This window comes from Octodon degus, unplaced genomic scaffold, assembly GCF_000260255.1.
Source record: "Octodon degus isolate 3935 unplaced genomic scaffold, OctDeg1.0 scaffold00091, whole genome shotgun sequence".
In the NCBI taxonomy this organism is placed as follows: domain Eukaryota; kingdom Metazoa; phylum Chordata; class Mammalia; order Rodentia; family Octodontidae; genus Octodon; species Octodon degus.
Window position 1 is genome coordinate 7,079,456 of NW_004524667.1, and position 10,546 is coordinate 7,090,001.

The 10,546-nt window shown below is 42.9% G+C and overlaps 2 pseudogenes across 1 annotated transcript; both read right to left on the bottom strand.

The window, feature by feature from the left end:
- Window positions 1-2,053: 2,053 nt before the first annotated feature.
- Window positions 2,054-4,282, bottom strand: LOC101589173 (annotated as a pseudogene). The gene is made up of 2 exons (XR_002822421.1): window positions 4,275-4,282; window positions 2,054-3,310 (listed from the first exon to the last, which is right to left on the bottom strand). The product of XR_002822421.1 is annotated as a eukaryotic translation initiation factor 4H pseudogene (transcript).
- Window positions 4,283-4,321: 39 nt separating this feature from the next.
- On the bottom strand, window positions 4,322-5,052 carry LOC101593093 (annotated as a pseudogene).
- Window positions 5,053-10,546: the final 5,494 nt, after the last annotated feature.

Genomic DNA, 10,546 nt, shown 5'->3' on the forward strand with positions numbered 1-10,546 from the left:
CATTGGCTTGATACTCAAACCAGACAAGAACTTAACCAAAAAAGAAAACTACAGGGCAATTTCCTTAATAAGCATAGATGCAAAAACCTCAACAAGATATTTGCAAACAGAATGAAACAAATAATGAAAAGAATCATATGGCCAAGTTTTATTCATCCCACGGATGCAAGGATAGCCTAACATACATAAATAAATAAACATAATATATCACATAAATAAAAGCAAGGAAAAACCCACACAATCATCTCAATACATACAGAAAAAGCTCTTGACAAAACCTAACATTCACTCATTATAAAAACTTGTATAGAGACAGAGATAGAAAGGCTAAACAAAGCCATTTATGGCAAACCCCTTGTGGTTAATTGTCAACTTGAGTGAGAATGCCCAACTGAATTGAATCAACATGGTTCTGGGCATGGAAGACTCAGTTTAGACAGGATTGTGGTCAGAACGGTATAAAATGGAAAATAGGAAGGAAGAATTTCAGCTGATTTTTCTTGGAGGAGCTTTGTTTTTCTATCTTTTATTTTTTCCCCGTAATTTTATTGATAAACAAATAGCAGTGAGACAGCTTCAAACCAAATTGGTAGGACAGTTTCAATAATTAACACATTGCATACATTCTTCCTAGTAGTTAATTGCTGTACAAGATGCGGACATGATATCCTATTTACAAACATCATTAGAACAAATCCCTCTATTCATTAAGAGAATGTAACTATATATCTATCCTAACCATTTTGAATACACAGATACAAAATGGACATTCATCTGTATCTCCTTTTTTGTTTAGCTCTGTTATTTGACTATAATAGGTGTGTTAACTCAGCAAAATATTCTAAAAGAGTCCAGTAGTCCATAATAGTATCGGGGCTTCCACTTGACTGGCAATGTCAGAAATTGTTGACCTGAGTTCCCTACAGCTCAACATAACACCATGGCTTTACTTCTTTTTTTAATGTAAGGTTTTTCTTTTATTTAAAAGATCATTCACAAAATACCATATCCATAGATTTGCTTTCTGTCATATAGTTGAATGTGTTGTTTGGAATTCCACCCTCAAAATCTGGAAGCCAGCTGGGTCCCCAGTGGTGTGGATGGATTTGTTTTGCTCTTGATCTTTCTGCATTGAGGATGTGTGTGGGTTGTCTCAAAGCATCAGCATTGTTACAACCACCTAATGCATGTCTTTCTTAAGTTAGGTGTTGGTGTTACACAAATGGTTCTTATCTCAGAAGCACAGAAGACGATAGGCAGAGGGGAGAAACGGGAGTTCTGTAAGTTGCTGATAGCTTGCAACAGACACAAAATCAGAGGATAACAGCGAGCTGGGACCCCCCAGGCCAGTGAGCCATGCTCTGCCCTTGGCCTTCCAGGCATCCTGCTGGGTCTTCCTTTTCCAGGGCTCAAGCAGCTCCCACTGGGACAGGCGGTGACTTCGGCACTGGGGGATGCTCCATCTGCTCGCACAAGGCCTCTGAGCTCAGAAGCTGCTGCCCAACACCTTCCTCCCAGATGAGCACCAACCACTGCACATGACAGCAGGTCCCGGACATGAAGTGGCCAGCTGGAACGTCTACAGTCCTTGGCAGTCAGTGAGGGTCTGGACAGCTTGGCATAGGAAAACTTTCACCACGGGAAATAAAATGCCAGTTTTGAGGCCATTTCCACCATGGGCTCAAGGGACCATGGGAAGCAATCTCAGTAGGCTGCTTTTGTGGGAACAGATGCAAGGGGGAGATGCCGGACAGACAACAGGGATATAGCGGAAGGTTAGGTCCTCATCACTGTGTCAGCCCAGCCCAGCACCACCACTGCCTGGTCCCCACAGCACCTGAGCAGTGGAAATGATACAAACCACTGGGCAGCCACGACAGTCTGCATGGGGAGCGCCTGATGCCTCCAGAGAGGAGCTATCTGGACATGGTCTCTGGACAGTGCAGCAAACCACCTGAGCACACAGAGCCCTTGGGTAACAGGTGAGGAGCACCACCAGCGCACCTGTCACTTTTTCCAGGCTTCACACCTGCTTTGCCTGCCCAGCCCCCGGGGAGGGCTGATGGTGACAGGACACCCTAGGAGCAGGACCATAAGGGTGGAAGGAGGCAAGGATCAGCAGGAATTTTCCCTCATTTTCAATACAAGGTGCATCCAATTTGGCATATCGACCACAGCTGGCCAACTTGCCAGCAACTTCTGCTCTTTCCTGGAAGCCACAGCGACACAGAACTCAGCATGCGGGTCAGAAAAGAAGCACTGAGAAAAACCAAGTCTGGCCCATGTGGAAAATAAAGAGAAGGCAAAGGAGAAGCACCAAAGCCAGCACCACCTGGGCCTGTGCCTCTCACAGGGCAGGCTTCACGCCTCCTTCAGACACTGCGTGCTGCAGACACGGGGGCAACAGGGAGAACAGATAGAAGATGAGGACAGAGAAGGAAAAAAATAAAGAGCACAAAACAGGCACTAGCTAGGTACAGCAAAGCCAAGGATGTACTAAAAACCACTTGTTAACAGCTGACATGCATTCACAAGCTCAGTGTTTGCACTGTAAGGAAGGAGGACAGTGTCAGGTACAGGAACGGTGTCTGTGGGGTGGCCGGTCCAGGCCGTTGGCTGTGGTCTCGCTCTAACTCCCCACGCCCCATTCCCGCTGCATGCTCATTCCTGCTCCTTGTTCACGACTTCCTTTCTGGGCCTGGCTCCCTCAAAGATGATGGATTTGGGGTTGGCTACTTGGTTGAGGGTTATTGCCACTGTCCAAGGTTTGAGCTGGAGCCATGGTCTCTGTGCTCTTTCTTCTTCCATGGGTTCTTGGAAGTCCATGTTGGAGCTGTGCAGCGGGGGTCCGTCTTGGAAGCGACTCCCCGTGGGAAGGCCTGCTCGTTGGTCCTCTGGGTGACTGCCTCCTCGGCCTCCTAGGAAGTCATCCCTGTAACCTTTGTCATCTGGTCCGCCTTTCCTGAATCCAAAGCCACCTTTATCTTGTTTTCTGCCTTCTGCAATGTCCACACGAAGTGACCGGTCACCCAATAGTGCACCATGGTAGGTCAGGGCTTCCTTTAGGGAGTCAACCTCATCGAATTCTACATAGCAGAATCCTTTAAACTTGTCTGTGTCTTTGTCTCTGACTAGCCATACGCTCTTTATGCTGAGATCCTTAAAGATAGCTTTTATGTCACCCTGAACTGTGTTGAAAGGAAGGTTTCCTACATAGGCTGTGTAGGGGGGTTCTGTGGGCAGCTCCTTCTGGCTACAGGAACCATGGCCGCCAGCACTGCCGCGGGATCCTCTGCCACCGCCGAATATGCTTTATTGACACATGACATGATCCTTTTTTACCCCATAATTTTATTGAGAAATAAATAGCAATGAGACAGTTTAAAATCAAATTGGTAGGACAGTTCCAATAATTAACACATTGCATACTGCCTTCCTAGGTCATTCATCTGTATCCCCTCTTTTGTTTAATTCTGTCATTTAAATATAGGTGTGTGGCTCAGCAAAATATTCCAAAATAGTCCAGTAGTCCAGAATAGTATTGGGTCTTCCGTTTGACTGGCAGTGTCAGAAGTTGTTGACCTGAGTTCCCTACAGCTCAACATAACAACATAGCTTTACTTCTTCTTCTTCTTCTTCTTCTTCTTCTTCTTTCTTTCTTCTTCTTCTTCTTCTTCTTCTTCTTCTTCTTCTTCTTCTTCTTCTTCTTCTTCTTCTTCTTCTTCTTCTTCTTCTTCTTCTTTTGTTTCAAAGTTATAATGCACAGTTTAGAAGAGAGGAAGTGGGGGGGGGGAGAGCTGGTTACAGGTCTGAGGGAATCTAAGGAGAGAAAAACAGAGGGAAAGTAAAGGAAGAAGTTTGGGGATGATCCAGTGGCCCAAAATCCCAATCTCACACTCACAGCCCAGCCCTTGGAGCAGGAGTGAAGAATTTAGATCAGTTTTGTATGAGAGTCTTTTAAAAAATCAAATCACAACAAAGCTGACTTGGCTTCTCTTTGAGCCTCCTGGATCACAGTATGTGTCTCTCACTCTGGCCAGTCCTGCCTCCACCAGACAGTTTCTGCTGTCCATGGCTTCTGCTTGTCTCAGTCTGGGGTTTCCATGGAGTGTGAACATGAAGTTAGTGAGGCTGCTTCACAGTCTGGCCCATGTGTCCATCCAGACTCCAAGTGGAGTATAAGGCTTCCAGGGTAGAGAAGGTTGGGAGGGGCAGACTCTGCCCAGGCAGTTCTCACGTTGGACAGGGCATCAGCCAGCATCCCAAAGGCTCACCCTCCCATTCCCCCACCACCCCAACTCAGGTGAAGGGGGAGCTGCTGTCACCAGAGCCTATGTTGGTCAAGGTTTTGGCTCAGCAAGGAACGAACATCAGCGGTGAACCTGAGGGCATCCAGCATTCGGAATAGGTTGAGAAGGGCTGTGTCATTGGGGTCACTGAACCAGGATTGGATGGGGATGGCATTGTCTGGGTGGCTCCTGTATGCCCCTGGGGAGTTATGCAGGATCACAATGCTGGAGAGGTCACCGTGGACCACAGAGAGGTCCTTGATGTAACTGCCCAATTCCAAAGTGCAGTGCTGTCTGTAGTATCTTCTCTTGAGAATGCTTCTGCTATTATCAAATTTATCTGCTTCTGCAGAACCATAAATTTCCATGCTTGCTGTAAAGACCACCAGCTCATACCATTGACTCACCACTTCTAAGAAGAAATCCACATGTGGCCTCTTGTGTACAAAAAAATGGACAGGATGTTTGTCTATCACCACCTTAAGGATGAAATCAGGAGGTGTTCCAGGACGCACAGTGGGCCTCAGGAACCCATCATGGTGAGAGTGAGTAAGTGTCTCATCCAGATCCAGCACCAGGATCTTCCTTTTCACCTGGGCTAGCCAATTCCCAGACACAGGAGATAATGGGAGAATATCATATCAACAATTTGGTACTGAATTATCGTGCGGGTCTGCCTCCACAAAAGGTAAACGAAGAAGCTCCACAGCTTGGTGAAGGCCAAGAACTTACACAGCCCCAGCAAACACTGTGTCAGCATCATCCCGATGACCCTGGCACCACTGGCCCCGGGGCCCCCGCGGCCCAGCTCCGCCAGCCCCCTGGGGACAGCCTACTGCCTCCGGGAGGGGGAACTGGGGCCCGAGCAGGAGGAGAGTGTGCAGAGAAGGGCATGGAGCGGGCGGCTCAGAAAGCCACTCCTAGCGAGGGGAAAGCCCAGTGGAACAGGGAGCTGGGGGACAGGCGTGGGCAGCGGTCGGGACCAACGTGGACGGGGAGTGGCACCAACGGTTTCGCGAAGGTTGCAGGCCGAGAAAGGTCAGGATAGGACGGGGTCCTTCCGGACTAGGAGGGAAGGGGATGGAGAATTGGGGGAGGGAGTAATGGGGGAAAGGGCAGGGAGATGGGAGGGGGTGGGGAAGGGTGCGGCTTTACTTCTTATACTTTGTTTTTATACTTTTCTGCTGGATGGTTAAGATCAAGATAAAGCAAGACCTATGCAGCAAGAGTTGTAGCTTTTGGGTCTGATAAGGTCAGTCAAACCCCCTCAGGATTTATCCTGAGACCCTGTACCTCAGATTGTAGATCCTTTGCCAGTGTCAGCCATGTGGATGAGTCACGGCCATTGCTTGGCCAATGTACTCTCTGTGAAAGCCTGAGAGAATGTTTTCTCTTCATGTGCCTCTCCTTAGGCATACTCTACATCATCGATAATTTTCATCTTTGGCCTCATAATCTCCTTGATCAGAAAATTTGGGACACTACCGAGTTACGTGATGTTACAGTACAAGTTCTCATATGTCCTGACTCTTAATTGACCTTGGAAGGCTAGGGCCAAAATGTTGGCGTTCCTTGAGGCCCTCCTTTTTCTCTAATTTTGGTCTGCAAACTTGGGTTGTTAACCCTCCAGAAGAGAAGCTTATTGTTGTTACTATACAACCTAGGTTATTGAGCTTAACCTCACTATCTGTCTGACTATCAAACATCTTAGGCATAACATGGAATAGGTATTTTTCATCAAGTATTGATATGTTAAACTTTAAGTTCCTACAGAATATGACAAAAAATTTAAAAAATTAAAATATATTTAAAAAATAGGAATAAAGAATTATATATGTTTACACATAAGTCCAGAAATCTAACCATATACAACATTGTAGCAGAACTGTTCCACAACACTCTTTTTCCTGTCTCCGGCCTTCATTCACCACCTCCTTCCTTTTTAAACAATCATCTACCTGAGAGACAGTACGGCAGCAACTGGCATGTCATGACAGACATGATCCTTTACAAAGAAGATTCTCCAACCCCTAAAAGAAATTCCATCAGAAGACTCTCAGTACTAGTACATAAATTTAGCAAGATAGCAGGATACAAAATCAATACACAAAAATCAGTAATATTCCATATGTCAATGACATACTCACAGAAGAAGAAATAAAGAATACAATTCTGTTCATGGCATCTTCAAAAAATTTTAAATACCTAGGTAATAACCTAAACAAGGATATGAAAAATATCTATAATGAAAAAAATTACTCTGAAAAAAGATAGAAAAAGGCATGAGAAAAGTGACATCCCTTGTTCTTGGGTGAGCAGGACAAATATTTTCAAACTTGAAAATTGTCAAAAATAATATATAGATTTAATGCAATTCTAATCAAAATAGCAACAGCATCATTCACAGAACTAGAACAAAATAGGGCCAGGGAGATGACTCAGTGGAATAAATGCTTCCCTGGCAAGCACAAGGGCTGAGTTCAATCCCAGATTCTGAAAAACAAAATAAATTAAAATTAAAAAAAAGTAAAATAAAATTAAGACTTAGAACAAATGATTCTATCTTGAGAGGCTGTACACTATGAGTCCAATATAGTAGTGAGACCCTGAACACCTTGTAGACCCTTCCCTAAAATACAAAAAAATAAGAGACCCATCCCAGGCCTGGCGTGTGTGTGTGGGACAGCTTCTGCTCCCAGCCCAGGCCCAGCAGCGGTGTGTGAGTGAGACTTTCTGCCTTGCTCTTGGGATCCCTCCAGACCCAGCCAAGCCCCAGGTGTGTGTGGGAGAGCTTTTGCTCTGCTGCACCTGCCCGATGCTTGAGGACCCCACCCAGACCCAGTGTGTGAGTGAGGACTTCTGCCTTGCTCTTGGAACCCCCTCCAGACCCGTCCCAGGCCTGGCATATAGGCCTGGTGTGAAACTCTGCAGCTGAAGTCCTTGCAGAGAGGCTAGGGGCCAGAACCACCCAGCTAATCTAGGAGCAGAACACCTTGTGAGAGGGGCACAGTGGGTTCAAATCCCAGGTTGCAGCAGGAAGAACCTGAGCACAGCAGCCAGACCCAAGCCGGGCATGTTGGGATGAGTTTAAACTTGGTACATCAGGACCCAGTAAACTGAGACACTTTGCTAGACCCAGATCTATGATACCATCCTTCCTCTTTCTCTCTTTACTGAAAGAGAGGACAAAAGGTAACCGGGGTGAATTAGTCTGCCTGAAAGACACCAGGTACATCAATGGGAGGTGATCAGACAGAACTTAGGGGAACAAACTTAAATACAAATTTCCAATTTAATATCTGTTTATCTATATAGACATAATGCTTGCTCTGATCTATTTATCTAAAATACAAACTCATTAGTTACAAAAGTTTGTGAACTGCTAAATATTACTACCCATTATTAGTGTTCATAATCAAAACTATAACTGCCTTAACCATTTAATCTCTCTTGGGTAAGAATTTTGATAGGTGCTAAGGTTATAACTGCACCAACGTTCTACACCAAAGATCAGAGGACAGTGCTATACAAAATGAGAAAGAGAAGGAGCAAAATGCAATCTCAAGCCCTGAGCCCACCCAGAACAAGTGCAGGAGACACTAGCACAGAAGCAATTGGGAATCACAGCTGAAATGTCTGAAATAATAGCATGTGAAGTAAAGAAACAACTGCAGAAATGTACACAGGAAATCAGACCAGAAATAACCTCTGAAATAAAAAAGAAGCAAATCTCTGAATTAATAACATCTGAAGTAAATAATCAAATGCATAAACGTAGAGAGGAAATGAGATCAGAAATAATCTCTGAAGTAAAAAAGGATGATTATAATAAAAGACTTAATAACTACTTCTGAAGAAGACACTGATAAAAAATTAGAGGAGAATAGAAAAATGATGGAATCCTTGCATGAGCAACATAGGAAAGAAGTAGATTGCATGAAGCAGAGTCAAAGAGATATACAGGAACTTAAAATCTCAATCACAAGCTTGCAAAAATGGTTTGAGTGAAAGTAAAGACAGTTTCAGGTCTTGAAGACACCACAGAAGCTAGTGAAAAGGTAAGAAAAGATCTCTTAAAAACAACTAGGATGCTGGAAAAAATAATTCACCATCTGCAAGATGATGCAAAGATGAACAACGTGAGACTAATAGGTATCAATGAGAAAGAAGCAGTCAATACAAATTATATAAAAGAATATGGGCAGAAGTAATAGCAGAAAACTTCCCAGATGTGGGGAAACAATCTGACATTCAGTAACTGAAGCATACAGAACTCCAAATAACATCAACCCAATTAAAAACATACCCAGACATATAATGGTGAAGATCCCAGAAACCCAGCACAAGCACAATACACTAAAAGCCACTAGAGAAAAGGAACAGAGCACATTTAAAGGAAAACCCATCAGAATAATGGAAGAGTTCTCTTCACAAACCATGAAGTCAAGCAGAGCATGGAGGAGAGTACTTCAAGCCCTCTATGAAAACAAATTCCACCCCAGACTATTATACCCTGAAATGCTTTCATGACAAAGAACAGCTAAAGAATTTCATGATGACAAAGCTAAACTTACACAGACTACTAAAAGATATTACAGAAAGGGACCAAAATGACTAGAACTCCATGAATGAGAATGGAAAGAATCCACCAAATAGGGCAAACAATTAAGCACAGGAGAAAAACGGTAAACAGCAGCAGGTAAATAACATGTCAATCATTAAGTCAATACAACTCAATTATAACCACCAATGTAAATGGACTTAACTCACCAATTAAAAGAAATAGAGTGGCACAGTGAATTAGGAAACAAAATCCAACAATATGCTGTATACAAGAAACACACTTAATTCAAAGAGTTGTTCATGGGCTGAAAGTCAAAGGATAGAAAAAAATACTACCCAGCCCAGCATCTCAGAAAAAAGCAGGGATAGCAATCCTGTCCTCAGACAGTCTCGACTTCAAACCAAGAATGATCAAGTGAAATAATGAAGGCCACTACATACTGGTTAGGGGAAAAATTCAAGAGGGAGAGGCAATACTCATAAATATCTATGCACCAAACACAGGAGCACCCAACTATATAAGACAAATCTTAATGCACATGAAAAATATAATATCCAACACCACAATATTAATAGGAGAACTTAACACCCCCTTATCACAAAAAGATAGGTCAAGCAGACAAAACTAGCAAAGAAGTAGCAGAACTGGACCAGAGCTTGGAACAAATGAACTTAGTGGACATGTACAGAGTGTTCCACCCAAACACAGCTGAATACATATTTTTTTTTCAGCTGCAGATGGGACATTTTCTAAAATAGACTGCATACTAGTCCATAGGTCATACTTAAGTATATGCAAGAAAACAGAAATTATCCTATGCATATTGTGTGACCAAAGAGCAATGAAACTGGAAATAAATGACAAAAGAAACCAGAAAAAACCCATAAATACATGGAAATTAAACAACACCCTACTCAGCAACCAATGGGTCACACATGAAATTAAAGAAGAAATAACAATATCTAGGATTCAATGAAAATTCAAGCACAACTTATTGGAATTTATGAGATGCAATGAAAGCAGTTCTTACAGGGAAACTTATGGTGGTGAACTCACATGCTAGGAAAAGAGAACAGGAAGAAATAAATACCCTAATGCTGTACCTCAAACATCTAGAAAAGGAAGATCAAAACAAACCCAAAGACCAAAGATGGGAGGACATTATAAAGATTAGAGAAGAAATTAATTCAATTAAGACAAAGAAAACAAGACAAAGAATTAACAAATCAAAAAGCTGGTTCTTTGAAAGATTAAATAAAATTGATGAGCCTCTAGCTAATCTCATCAAAAAGAGGAAAGAAAAAACTCAAGTACAAGCAATGAGAAATGAAAAGGATGAAATTACCACAGACCTAGTGGAAATTTAGAAGATCATCAGTAGCTACTTTGAGAATCTTTACTCTCACATAATAGAAGACAGGGAAGAAATGAACAGATTCCTAGATAGGTACAAATTACCAAAACTGAATCAAGAGGATTTAAGAACTCTCAAAATAATTCTAAAATTTCTATGCTATCAGAAGAGACTCAGAATAGGCAAAGCAAGACTGAGTGGTAAGAGTAAAACAGGGAACATCCCAATCCAGATTTTAAGTTATGTGATAGAGCTTCTGTGGTAAAACCATATGGTACTGTTTCCTATATTTTGTCTTCATACTTTTCTACTGGATGGTTAAGACCAAGATAAAGCAGG